The 14,382-nt window shown below is 42.1% G+C and overlaps 1 non-coding gene across 1 annotated transcript; it reads right to left on the minus strand.

Annotated features, from left to right (window-relative positions):
• Positions 1–764: 764 nt before the first annotated feature.
• On the minus strand, positions 765–928 carry LOC126028831 (U1 spliceosomal RNA). The gene has a single exon (XR_007502530.1). It is a non-coding gene; the product is annotated as a U1 spliceosomal RNA (small nuclear RNA).
• Positions 929–14,382: the final 13,454 nt, after the last annotated feature.

The raw sequence follows: 14,382 nt of genomic DNA on the forward strand, positions 1-14,382 counted from the left end.
GTTTTCTTTAGTTCTTTGAACATATTTATACTGGCTGCTTTGAAGTTTTGTCTGCCATTTTATTATCTGGACCCCTTCAAGCTCGTGTTTTTAAAAGTATTTATCAGAAGATGTTGCTTTGAGAACATGCATCCACCATCTTCCAACCTGCCAGTTGGTTGCCAATAAAACTTTCTTGACCTGCTAGAGTAAATAAATAACATTATTTATCACTTTGATTTGTCAAAAAAAGAGAGGTGTATAAAAGTACCCCACTAAAATATGGTGTTGTGCGTTTCCCCCTGATATTTCTAACTTTCAGCCTGGTACATTTTGGTACTATACTAAGCATATAAATGTTTATTTTATGGTGTGTTATTAAATATTGAACAGTTATAAATTAATATGTATAAACATGGCTTCTAAATAATGATGACATAAATACCAGAATATATCCCCTTCAAGCTTAAGGAAAAGAACATTATTGCTAGTTTGTATCGCTTTTTATTTGGAGGATTTATGCTACCAGATAAAAAAGTTATTATTATGTTAGAATAATATGACTGTGATAATAGCACAAAGGTAGACAAAGAGACCAAAGAAAAAGAACGGGAGAAGTTTAAAATTAAATCTATTCACATACAGATACATAATAATTTATTAGAAGAGTGGTAAATGCAGAGCATAGGTTTGATTTGCAGCTTGTATATTCATAGCAATCCTATGTGTTATGTAAATTTTAAATATTTTCTCACAATTTGAAGCTTATTCGTTGTTCTTTTTTTCAGGGGAGAGCATGCACGCAGCCCCCCACTACCATAAATTATGCAGTCGAGTTTCCCACATTTGGGGAAATCGCAGGGGTCAGCACGCCCGCACTGCAATGGGTGAGCCTCATCCTGGGGAATCCACCTTTCAGATCATGGAATTGCCCCTGCCAGGTAAGTATAAAGCTTATTCTTTAAGCCATTCAAATAAACTTCTAGGGGCCAGAGAGAAATCATGGAGGTAAGGCATTTGCCTTGCATGCAGAAGGTTGTTGGTTCGAATCCCAGCATCCCATATGGTCCCCTGAGCCTGCCAGCACCATTTCTGAGCATAGAGCTAGGAGTAACCCCTGAGCGCTGCCGGGTGTGACCCCAAAAAAACAAAAATAAATAAAACATAAACTCCTAGTTTTGATCACAGAGAGTTTTGTAGAGTGGGGACAGGTCCTTGCTGGAGATTCTAGTCTGTAGGGTGGTCAAGTCAAAGCCTTAAGCTTGCCCTAGGCACTGCCTAAGACACCCGCCACCATCAGAATCCTTTCTTGGGTCCTTTCTCACCCAGATTCTGAATAGCAGAGCTTTCAGGATGGTCTCAGAGCATCGGCTCAGTACCTGGGATTGAATTTGGGACCTGTGTTTGCCCACAAATGCTTCAGCTCTTGTCCTTCAACTTGCAGTCCCAGGACTAGCTTCTGTCCGCTACATTGGGTGCTACATTTTTTCTTTAGTTTTGGTTTTAGTTTTTTCGGAGGGGTCACACACAGTGATGCTCAGTGACTCCTGATTCTGCAGGAGTGACTGCAGAGCCAGGAGTCACTCCTGGTGGTGCTTAAGGGACCATATGGATGCTGGAGATCAAACCGAAGTTGGCTATAAACAAGACAAAAGCTCTACCCACTGTGCTATCTCTCTGGCCCTTCTGGTGCTGCATTGTTGTAAGTAAATCAGATGCTGATTTTTGCTTTTATCTTAGCCGTCAGACAGTCTGAAAATTTTTTTTCTAGTTTCCTACAGGTGTAAAAAATTTAAAGAACACTGCTTTAGGGGGCTGGAGCAATAGCACAGTGGTAGGGCATTTGCCTTGCACTCGGCCAACCCAGGAAGGACCTGGATTCAATCCCTGGCGTCCCATATGGTCCCCTGAGCCAGGAGCAATTTCTGAGCTCATAGCCAGGAGTAACCACTGAGCATCACCAGGTGTAACCCAAAAATTAAAAAAAAAAATAAGAACACTGCTTTAAGTTGTTGAATTCTCTCTCTGGTCCCTAGAGTTTAGTGTGCTTGGTTTTGTTTTATATGTATTAATTGTAGTAGTAAAGTCTGATGTTTGATTTACTTTATTTTCAGGTTTAATTCACGAAGTATATAGAAGAACTTTCTATCATCCAAGATTATTAATAAATTGTTCTTCTAGGACCAGAGCAATAATATAATGAATAGGGCACTTGACTTGTACATGGTTGACTTGGGTTCTATCCTCAGAATCCCATATGGTCCCTGAGCCCACCATGAGTGGGTCTTGACCACAGAGCCAGGAGTAAACCCTGACCACTGCCAAGTGTGACCCCCAAACCAAAACCAGCCAAAGCAAAATAGTTGATAAAATGATAAAAAAAAAAACACTTCTTAAAGATACTTAGACCTGTGGGTTGTTGTGATAGTACAGTGGGTAGAATACTTGCCTTAAGAAGGGCTGACCCAGCTTCAACGATCAGCACCTCAGATTCTCCCCCATGCAAAGAGTAATTCTTTAGCACCGTTGAATGTAGCTCAATCCCTCTCCTCAAAAAAAAAAACAAAAACAAACAAACAAACAAAAAAACCTGGGCCCCGAGAGATAGCACAGCGGCGTTTGCCTTGCAAGTAGCCGATCCAGGACCAAAGGCAGTTGATTCGAATCCCGGTGTCCCATATGGTCCCCCATGCCTGCCAGGAGCTATTTCTGAGCAGACAGCCAGAAGTAACCCCTGAGCACCACCGGGTGTGGCCCAGAAACCAAAAAAAAAAAAAAAAAACAACAAGAACACAAAAACTAAGATTCTTGTTTTACCCATAACTGCCTTTGATGAATATTGTGTGGCAGGCATTAGACTAACAGCCAATTATGCTGTCACTTTTCCATTCATGACTGATCCTTTCATCCTGCACTACGTTAAAGGGCACATTTATCATCTACACTTCCACAAACAATTGTCTCTGCTTGGGGCTCCCCATCCCATTCTGCAGTACTATTGTTCATCTTAAGCTAAGGTCACACTGTAGGAATATAATGTGGTCGTTCATTTTGATTTCTGCAATTTGGAATCTCTATTTTTTTTCTAGCCTGTGGTACATTCATAGAATCTCCCCCCACCCTTTTCCTGTGTCTGGGGATTTGTTTTGTTTTGTTGTTTTTGTTTCCCTGTCTGGGATTGCATCTTTGACTGTGGTGCTCTGGTGACTGCACATTTGTTGTGGCACTCAGACCTGCCTGCCATGTGACGGATGTCCATTGTTTTTCCAGCTCCCTGATGCATAGCTGTGCTGCTAAGGTGCTTTTGCATTGGTTGGGGAGGACAGGCGAGGGCAGGCGAGAACAGGCAGAGTTTAGAGGTCAAATTCTAGAGAAACAGTCTATAGAGTCAACCGCAGAAGCACATTGGATAGGGGATCATTTTAGCCTCCCAGTCTGCTCTAGTCTCACTTTCCAGAATTTTCTCTCTTTTTAATCTTTCTTTCTCTTTTTCTTTTTCTTTCCTTTCCTTTTTTTTTTTGAGGGGGGGGGTCACACTCGGCAGCACTCAGGGGTTACTCCTGGCTCTGTGCTCAGAAATCGTTCCTGGCAGGCTTGGGGGGACCATATGGGATGCCAGGATTCAAACCACCATCCTTCTGCATGCAAGGCAAATGCCCTGCCTCCATGCTATCTCTCTGGACCCTCTTTCTCTTTTTCTTCTTTTTTCTTCCTTTTTCTTTTTTATCTTTTTCTTCCTTCCTTTCTTAAATTCTTCCTTCCTTTTCCATCCTTCTTTGCTTCTATCCTTCCTTCCTTTTTCCCTTTCTCCTTACTTGCTTCCTTTCTTCCTTCTTTTCTTCCTTTCTTCCTTCTTTCTGTTTCATTCTTTTCTTTTTCTTCCTCTCTTCCTTTCTTTTTCTTTCTTTTTTGATTCTACCCTTCCTTCCTTTTTTCCTTCTTCCTTGCGCCTTTTTCTTTTCTTCCTTCTTTCTTTCTCTTTCCCTCCTTCACTCCCTTTCTTCCTTCATTTTTTCCTTCCGTTTTTATTTCCTTCCTTCCCCTTTTCTTCCCTCCTTCCTTTCTAAAAACATATTTATTGAGATCACACTGATTTTCACCCAATCCCATTTTTCACACTTAAGTCATTCTATAAACCAATATCTTTTCTGTAGAATGAGCCTTCCATTTTACAGAAAACAAAAACAAACAAACAACAAAACATAGCATGGCAAGATTCTAATGACAAACAAACAAACATATCCCTAAATAGACCCTCCTTTCCTCTTCCCCTCTTGTTAAGTGAAATCAGAGTCCTGGCTAGTCCTCCTAGAAAGCACTGAAATAAGAGATAATCTCATCCTCAACTTTTTGCATCTGTGTCTGCGTCTGTCTCTCTTTTGCTCTTTGCTCTTGTTCAAAGTCACACTTCTTTCTAGAAAAGCTCCTCTGCACTCTTTGTAAGGTCCAAGTTGCCAGTAGCATCCTTATTGTTCAGTCTCTACTAATAGCTGTGCCTTTGATCTGTTTCTCACTGCAGCAGTCAGAATAATCCCTTCAAGATGCAAATGTAGGCATTGTTATTCCTTAAAGAACTTTCAACAATTCCTTACTGATCTCCAGGCCTTCTTTCCTCTCCAATCCTTTGTTTTCTCCATTTTTGGCCTCTTCAACCAGCCTACACATTTGCTTTTGGTTCTCTAGTAAGAGGATGGGATGACTTCCCTGACATCCCTTCAATAACCCTGACACCCTATCGCATGACTTGTCTCCCACTTTTGCTGGTGGGGGGAAGGCTTTGGGCCACACCCAACAGTGCTCAGAGCTTACTTGAAACACTCACTCCTGGCATTGCTCTGGGGGCTAAATGGAATGCCCGGAGTCCATCTAACTGGGTCAGCCATGTACAAGGCAAACACCTCTCCAGCCTTTGTCTCCCAGTTACAAAAATAAGTTGGGGGGCTGGAGAGATAGCATGGAGGTAAGGCGTTTACTTTGCATGCAGAAGGTCGGTGGTTTGAATCCCAGCATCCCATATGATCCCCTGAGCCTGCCAGGAGCTATTTCTGAGCATAGAGCCAAGAGTAATCCCTGAGCGCTGACTGGTGTGACCCCCCAAAAGAAAATTGGGAGGGATTCTCTCAAGAGGCTTTAGGAGGCCCAGGAGTTCATGTCCCCCGTCCCACAGTTCTTGTCCAAGCAGGTCTGTTCTGCAATGTGATGCTCAGGGCACGGGTGCCCAGTAACATCTGGACTGCCTGATTGGGGTGCTTGGGGGCCTCTAGGACTGTACCCAGTGGTGCTTGGGATTGAACTCCAGCACCCCTAAAAGGTCATCTATCTTCCTGAACTGCCACTCTTGCCTACAGAGGTCATTTATTACTCAACCTCAAGCCCAAATTTTTTTTGGGGGGGAGCTCACACCCAGCAGCGCTCAGGGGTTACTCCTGGCTCTACACTCAGAAATCGCTCTTGGCAGGCTCGGGGACCACATGGGATGCTGGGATTTGAACCACCGTCCTTCTGCATGCAAGGCAAACACCCTACCCTCCATGCTATCTCTCTGACCCCATCAAGCCCAAATTTTGATAAAGTTCCTGGCACATAGCAGATGAGCTGTAGGGACCTGGAATGAATGAATTAATGGATGGATGGATGGATGGATGGATGGATGGATGGATGGATGAGTGAACAAAGAGCTCCACTGCTAGCTCAGAGCTCAGCTTGAGCTGCTGTGACTGTGGCATCCTGGTTGTTACTTGGGTGTGGAGGCCACTCCAGAGATATCTCCCCTGGAAAAGCTCAGTGCTCAGGCCTTGCCCATGCCACTACTCTAGCACAACAGAGCAGCCACCACCAGCGCCACACCTGCAATTGTGAGGTTTTATGAGGAACCAAGGATGGAACTGAGGGCCCCCATCCCCCACATCCCTACAGACAACACATACTGCTTGGCCTTTTGAACTATCTCCTAGCCCCATTTGTACCTTTTTTTTTTTCAAGCATAGAAGCCTACTTATGGGCTTTACTGTGGTTAATAATAATAATAATAATAATAATAATAATAATAATAATAACCTAAAATGTACCTTATTTATCACTTTTAAGAGTTCAGTTCAGCAGTGTTCAGCACTTTTACATAGACATGACATGGAAATTTTCTCCTGCAGAACTAGAACCCTTTATCCATTATGTAAAATCCCTACTGCTCCTTTCTCCTAGCTCCAGTAACCCCTTTCTGCTTCCCTATCTATAAATTGACCCCTCTAGTTACTTTATATAAGGGAGTATCAGGTCCCTTTTTAACCAGATGGTTTTACTTAGCATCAAGTCTTCAAGGCTCCTCCTGGTTACATATGAATCAGGATTCCCTCCTCCCCCAGGAAGCACAGCATTATGTTATGTGCCTCTCTTCCATTGTGATTGTGCTGTGCTTGGTCACGAAGGAGCACATGCGTGACGGTGGTCTGAGAGGTAGGACTTTGTACCTAGGAGTGTGGCAGGCTAGACGCTAGGATTGGAAATATAATGTGGTGTGATGTTTGCACAACCATAAAAAATGGCCCAGAGATGCATTTCTCAGTGCCGCTTCTAGTGGCAGCAGCCCTAGATGGTCTAATCTAACATGGCTTTTCACACTCCCTTGCTAATGGGAAAAAGCTTGGGTTGTTTTCACCCATGGTAAAGTTTTTGGTTTCTACAGAAATTATGTTTTCCCCCAAGTTTCTGTTCCTACAACTTTTCAATACAGTATTCCAGACAACATATTAAAATATATGTTTTCTAGAAATACAAATATGAGATTTGGTTAGACTACACACTTTTCTACATATTTTATATACTAAAGACCTATTGTTATCATATACATTAATCATTTATAGCACTGTATAAATCCTCATTAAAAACAAGAATCATTTACGTAAGGTTTGAGGTTTGCTATCAGATGTACTTAAAAGGAAAGTATGGCTCTAATAAAAACCAAGCTGTGTACAATCAATCTTTTAATTTAGGAGTATAAAATCTTGAGTGTCTGCAACTAGAAATATATGTATATTTCTTGCAAAGCTAAGCGTGTGTCTCTTTTTAAAAGAGAGAGCCCGGGCAATTAATCTTGCTTTTGTGCAAACCACAGACAGCCCAGAGGAGAACATTTTTTAATCAGCACCTGAGATCAGGTGGGGATGGATAGAGTTCTGTGCACTAACGATCAAATTACAGGGCAATCTGTACAAATAGGCCTTCCTATTCTCCCTCAGGGGAGAGGATAACAAAAGAAGAAAAGGTGGCGAAAAATCCAACTAGTGTAAGTCGTCATCCAGTTTAAGGCCTAGCTTCTCTGCATGATATTATCCTCATTCCTTCCCGGTGATTTTGACAACTGGTCACCACGAGATGGGACTCATTTACATGGACATGGAGAGGAATTCTCTCATTCTCAGCTATTGTAGATAATAATAGCAGTGACTTCCTTGTATCTTCAGGTGCAAGCAAGATCAACTTATTAGGATCAGTGAATGGCTCCAAATGGCTGAATCAGGGGTTTGTACATGTCTAGGGTTCTCCTTGGAAATTGTCAGTGCCCTTCCAGAAAGATTTTCTCAAGTTACCTTTCCTCTGACCATACATGAAGTACCAACACCATATCTTCTCACTAACACCATCTATGAACATTGTTTTTGATGCCTTAGAAAAATAGCCATTTTGGGCCCGGAGAGATAGCACAGTGGCGTTTGCCTTGCAAGCAGCCGATCCAGGACCAAAGGTGGTTGGTTCGAATCCCGGTGTCCCATATGGTCCCCCATGCCTGCCAGGAGCTATTTCTGAACAGACAGCCAGGAGTAACCCCTGAGCACCGCCGGGTGTGGCCCAAAAAAAACAAAACAAAACAAAACAAAACAAAAAAAAGAAAATAGCCATTTTAGGGTCTGTTTGCACATTTGCAGTTAATTTTTTTTATGTCTTGAGCCATGAGTATTTTTTGGTAAAATGTGTGTTCGTGTCTCTTGCCCTATTTTCTTTCTGTACTAATTTCTGGTGGTGCCATGTATTAAACCCAGAGTCTCAGCCCAGTAAAGGGTGTGTGTTCTGCCCTGAGCATCTTGGGCACCAATCCCTTGGATATTGCAATGCTCATCTTTCAATGATTAAGAGCTTCTCAAATAATAAGCATATTTATACTATTTTATGTGTATTAGTATTTATTCAGATTTTCTCTAATTTTACTCTTGGTGTATTTTTATACTCCAAAGTTGAAAATATTAAATATTTATGTAATCAACTCTATCAACCATTACCTTGATCTTTATTGATTTGGAGTTAAATTTTTCTATTTTTCTAACTATCTTGTGTACTTGAGGCATCTTTTTTTTCCATTCTGATTTGGTGGACTATATTCAGCAGTGCTTGGGCCTTACTCTTGATTCTGTGCTCAGGGATCATGGAAACATGCTCACGGATCCTGGCATGAAAACTATACTGTATAGCTGGGTATTGAGCTTTCTTTACTTCCTGACACCAAGGAGCAAGGAATGATGGTAAGAATGAGGAAATGAACATTATGCTGATATGACTGGAAATTACTTTACAGTCCCACTTAGATTGTCTCTGTTATCTCAGTAACGTCCTTTCCAGATCTAGAAACCAGCCCACAGACCAAGTTGCCTTTAGCTGTCCTGTCTCCTTAGTTCCTTCTTATCTGGGATAATGTCTAAGCTTTTCTGTGTTTGTTAATGATCAGAAAAATTTGTGTTGAATACTGGCCAGTTAATTCATTGAATTAATTAATTCAGTTCAATTGAACGTCCTGTGTCAGATATAGTCTTAAATTTCATGTGTTCTTTGCTCAGCTCTGGAATCACTCACTTTTCAATGATTCCTAGTTCTCTGAAGTGACCATGACTTGATCTTTTTTTTTTTTTTGGTTTTTGGTTTTTGGTTTGGGGGCCACACCCAGCGGTGCTCAAGGGTTACTCCTGGCTCTGTGCTCAGAAATCACTTCTGGCAGGCTCAGGAGACCATATGGGATGCTGGGAATCGAACCTGGGTCCATCCCAGGTAGGCCTCATGCAAGGCAAACGCCCTACCACTGTGCTATCACTCTGGCTCCCATGACTTGTTCTTTAGGTGAGATCATTGTTACTAGAATGTTATTGTTACTGGGTTCTCTTAGTGAACAAGCCTATTTTAGTGGTGTCTCTCTATATATTTATATACATGCAAATTTATATATGCATGTATCTCAAAAAACAGCTGTCATGCTCTCTCAGTCATTGATAACTATCTGTTACAAGCCCATTAGATCATTCAGATTCCAATATGGCTCTGTGGCCCTGTGCTTGCCTTCCTCTTTTTCTTCAACAGAGAAGCCTGTTCTCCATATTGAAAATGTCCCTACTTATTACACAGTCCAGGCACACCCATACAATAGCTCCAGAACAACAAAGGGAGCTACTAGTGCCTACTATGTGTGCACGGTTCTCTTAGTATTTAGTTTTACCTAAGCAAAGTATTTTAGTCTAAAGTGATTCTGGCAGGCACTTCTGTTGTGCTTGTGTTATTCTTCCAGAGTGCATCTGGCTCCTTGACCCTGTATATCTCTCGTGGTGGGTGTCCTAGTTCCTAGCTGGTATCTACTATTTCTAAAGCAGGCTCAGAGTTAGAGCTACAATAGGTACATGAAAAAGTGCTATTAGCTCTTCATGCATTCTACTAATCTTCACAGTCTCTCATTCTTTTCATCCCATTTCCACTTACCACATAGTCAACCAATCTTATTAGTTTTTGATTTATCTATCTGTTTTGCTGGGTTAATCCCCAACTTTTTTTTTAACTACCAATGTGTTGTTATAGTTTTAGGAGTTACACACTTTTGCTGTGGTGCAAAAAAATCACACCTGGTGGACTTGAAGATGTAGGCTGGTACTGTGGATCAAACTCAGGGCAACAGGCACGGAGGGTAAGTATTTAACTGCTGAGTCATCTCCCTACTATCTCCTTCCAAAAAATTTTTTTTGGATGTGGGGGTCACACCCGGCAGAGCTCAGGGGTTACTCCTGGCTCTACACTCAGAAATCGCTCCTGGCAGGCTCAGGGGACCATATGGGATGCCGGGATTCTGCATGCAAGGCAAATGCCTTACCTCTATGCTATCTCTCCAGCTCATTTTTTTCACATCTTACTGGTAAATGAACAGGCATAGTCCCCAAGGCCATAAAAGAACATAATAAAGGAATAAAAGTGTGTGTTGTCGGCTCAACAGTGAAGCTGCCCAAAGTGGTGCTAGCCAAGGTCGAGGGGCACAGAAGCAAGTGAAGAATATCAGCTCAGACTTCAAGCAGCTCCAGCATTAGAGGCAGTCATTTATCCAGTTTCCCTTGGTGAGGTTTTCCATGAAGGGAGACCTTTCAGAATCTATGAGAGGTGTTCCTACATGGGGTTAACCAACTGTAACAGGGCGCAAACCCCAGCCCCTCATTCAGAGGGAAATGATAGAGACATCTATCATGCGATGGATCAGCCATCTAACGATGCTGGGGTTACTCCTGGCTCTGTGCCCAGGGAGGGCCTGGCAGGCTTAGGGGACCATCTGGGATTCTGAAAATGGACAACCAAGTGCAAGGTAAGTGACCTACTTGCTATATTCTCTCTCCAATCTCAGCTGTACTTTTTTTTTATTTAAAAAAATTTTTTTAAATGTATTGAGATAACATTTGTGCAAGAGTTTATGTCTTAGGTAAGTTAAGTCTGTAGGTAAGCTACAAGGGGTTGGTTTTTATTAGACATTGTCTGGCCTCCTGCCTGCTTTCTTTCTATCCCACCTCTGAGTAAGATCATCCAGTATCTGTTTCTCTTTCTAATGCATTTTGCTTAGCTTGGCACCCTCCAATTCTGATCTTATGCAGCAAAAGGCAATATTTCATTTTTTTCATGTCTGAGTTACATTCCATTGTGTATGTACACCTCAAATCCTTTATCTATTTATCTGTCACTGGCATTTGAGTCGTTTCAATATCTTGGCTATTGTAAATTGAGCTGCAATGAACAGAGGTGTGCATATATCTTTTTAAGAGTGCTTTTGGGGGCCAGAGTGATAGCACAGTGGTAGGGCATTTGCCTTGCATGTGGCCAATTGGGGCTGACCTGGGTTCAATCCCCAGCATCCCATATGGTCCCCCAAGCCTGCCACAAATAATCCCTGAATGCTGCCAGGTGTGGTTTTCAAAAAAAAAAAAAAAGTGCTTTTATATTCTTGGAGTAGATAATTAGGAATGGAATTGCTGCTGCATAGGGTAGTTTTATTTAATTTTTTCTAGAAATACCCATCCAGCTTTCCATGGAAGCTGCACTAGACAAAATTCTCACTGATGGTGAATAGAGTTTTTTAGGCCTCAAGGGATTGTCTATAGAACCAAGCTTTACCTCTCTATGAGATCAGAACAGAGAGTCACAGGCAAAATAATAACAAAAGGAGCATACTTATGCATTTTGGTGTTAATTTGAATGCCACTGTGAAGAAAGACTAAGATTAGGGCCCAGAGAGATAGCACAGCGGCGTTTGCCTTGCAAGCAGCCGATCCAGGACCTAGGTGGTTGGTTCGAATCCCGGTGTCCCATATGGTCCCCCGTGCCTGCCAGGAGCTATTTCTGAGCAGACAGCCAGGAGTGACCCTTGAGCAACGCTGAGTGTGGCCCAAAAACTAAAAAAAAAAAAAAAAAAACTAAGATTAGGAAGAAATTGAAAAGTCAACAAAGACTAGGGGTTAAATGTGAATCATTAAAAAAAATTTTAATAAAAGCTTGCAACTTGAAGAAGAAAAGGATTTGAATGAACAAAAATGAGAAGAAATATCCTAAGGGCACATTCCAGTTATCCCTGGTCTTTCACTGCTTCCTTCCACCTTTCTCTCTGCCTGAGACATACTCAGCACTCACAAGCAGCTGGCCCTTGGTTGGCATTCTTCTTAGTTTAGCCAAGATGAGCAATGTTGATAGTATTCCTTTGTCTCTCGAGTTTGCCAGGCTCTCTCCTCTGGGTACAGTTGGGTCTCTTTTACAGGAGTAGAACAAATCATCTTTTCCTTAGCCAGCTCCCAGGAAGGTGCTCACCCTAGTGACCTGTCCAATTCACACTGCCTGGCATCAAAACCTCTTTCTCATCTTCACAAAGCTGAAGTTCCTGGGCCCAGGCAGACAATTCCAAATGTTCAAAAACCAAAACCATAAATCCTGGAAGTAGCCAAGTATGCTGCCTGCGCTCTGTTTCTCACTGGTGGGAAAAGCTGCAGGCAGATGGGGACGAGATGAGATCTATAACACTACATCCCACAATGCACAGCTATGCCCCTCCCAGAAACCTCTGTAGTGTAGGGACTGGAGCCATAGCACAGCGGGTAGGGCACCTGCCTTGTACAAGCTGACCTTTGTTCCATCCCCAGCATCCCATATAGTCCCCCAAGCATTGCCAGGAACAATTCCTGAGTGAAGAGCCCAGAGTAACCCTTGAGCATTGGTGTGTGCCAAAAAACAAAAACAAAAATCAACCAAACAAACAAATCCCCAAACTCCCCAAATCAGAAACTTCTACAGTGTAAAGGAAAACTACAAGCTCTGGCTTCCTCTTCTAGCCTTAAACCCAGTATTTATGCAAGTGGAACTTGGGGCCTCTGCATCCCTCCATTCCCTCCCCAAACCCAAGAAGATCTGAATCCCAATTTTAGACCATGCAGAGGGATGATTATTGTACAAAGCAGAAATACAGAAAGAAGAAACAAAGACTGAGCAGGCACAGGGCTGCCCATTGCTGGCTCTGAGTGAAGGGCTTGGCTACAACAGTAGAGCTGACCAAGGCATGTGCCCCCGCTGCTTTGTTCTGAGACCCCTTCCTTATTTAGGGACAGCAAAGAGCTCCAGGCTCACTGTGAATTTCCTGCCTCAATCTGAGAGTCGTAAGTACCCAGTTCCTGAAGAAAGAATGAAATGAGAAACCAAGGGCAGCATACCTAGTAGCAAATCTTCATTTCATGAACAAATTATTTTGTGCCTTCACTAGGCCAGGCATTAGGCCAGCTTCTTCTCATGTCTGTTCCTTAATCTCACAACCCTCTAAGGTATTTACTGTCAACCCGCACTCCAGATGTGGAACAGAGGTTTAGCTGGGTCCAATGTTAGCTGACAGCATCTTATCTTCCCCAAGCCCATCTAGGAAAAGGAGAGAAGGAAGGAGGGAAGGAAGGAGAGGTGGGGAGAGAAAGGGAGGTAAGGAGGAAAGGAGAGATGGAGGGAGGGAAAGGAAGAGGAAGAAACCCTATCCCACTTCTATTCAGTTTGTCTTCAGTTGCTGCTTTTCAGGCAGTAGAAGAATTTGCATAGTGGGCATCATATAAATCATATGACCAAAAATCTACTTCTTTTGGTGGATCTTATTTTTATATAAAATTCTCCTGGTAGGGGCCGGCATAATAGCACAGCTGTAGTGTGTTTGCCTTGCATGTGGCTGATGCAGAACAGACTCTGGTTCGATCCCCGGTATCCCATATGGTCCCCCGAGCCTGCCAGGAGCAATTTCTGAGCATAGAGCCAGGAGTAACCCCTGAGCACTGCTGGGTGTGGACCCCCAAAGATAAATTAACAAAAAATACCAGCTCATCTTCTAATAAGGTGAAAAAACTAAAATAAATAAAATAAAATTCTCCTTGGCTGGACTGATAAAACAATGGGTACAGCATTTGCCTTGCATGTGGCTAACCTGGATTCAATACTCAGCAGCACATATAGTTCCCTGAGCACTGCTGGATGTGCCCCCAAAACTAAAACAATACAGAACAGAACAAGACCCTCGAGCTGGGGCACTACTTTGCATGGCTGAGGTCCTGAGTCAAGTCTCTAACATTGCAATAAAAATAGAAATAGAAAGATGTGACCGTCCTCTCTTAGACTAAGGGAGACACATACTTTCTGACTACTACAGAATGCAGGAAGCTAGCCTCGTGCACCAGTCACAGCAACTCTCCGTGTGTGTGTGTGTGTGTGTGTGTGTGTGTGTGTGTGTGTGTGTGTGTGTGTATGAACTGTATTCATGGTCAGTGTCATCATTCCAAGTCAAGAGGCGAGTGTATGCCTTACATCCTGAATCATAGCAGGAGTTGGAAATAGAGTTGGGAATAGCCTCTGAGAAATGGCAGTTTGACAACCTTCCCCCAAACAAAAAAAATCAAAGAATTCCAAATCAGTTGAAAAGCAAAGCACATTTATTTAGGATCAAAGAACTATAATTCAGAAAATATATATTATATATTATATTATATTATATTATATTATATTATATTATATTATATTATATTATATTATATTATATTATATTATATTATATTATATTATATTATATTATATTATATTATATTATATTATATTATATTATATTATATT

This window comes from Suncus etruscus, chromosome 14, assembly GCF_024139225.1.
Source record: "Suncus etruscus isolate mSunEtr1 chromosome 14, mSunEtr1.pri.cur, whole genome shotgun sequence".
Taxonomy (NCBI): domain Eukaryota; kingdom Metazoa; phylum Chordata; class Mammalia; order Eulipotyphla; family Soricidae; genus Suncus; species Suncus etruscus.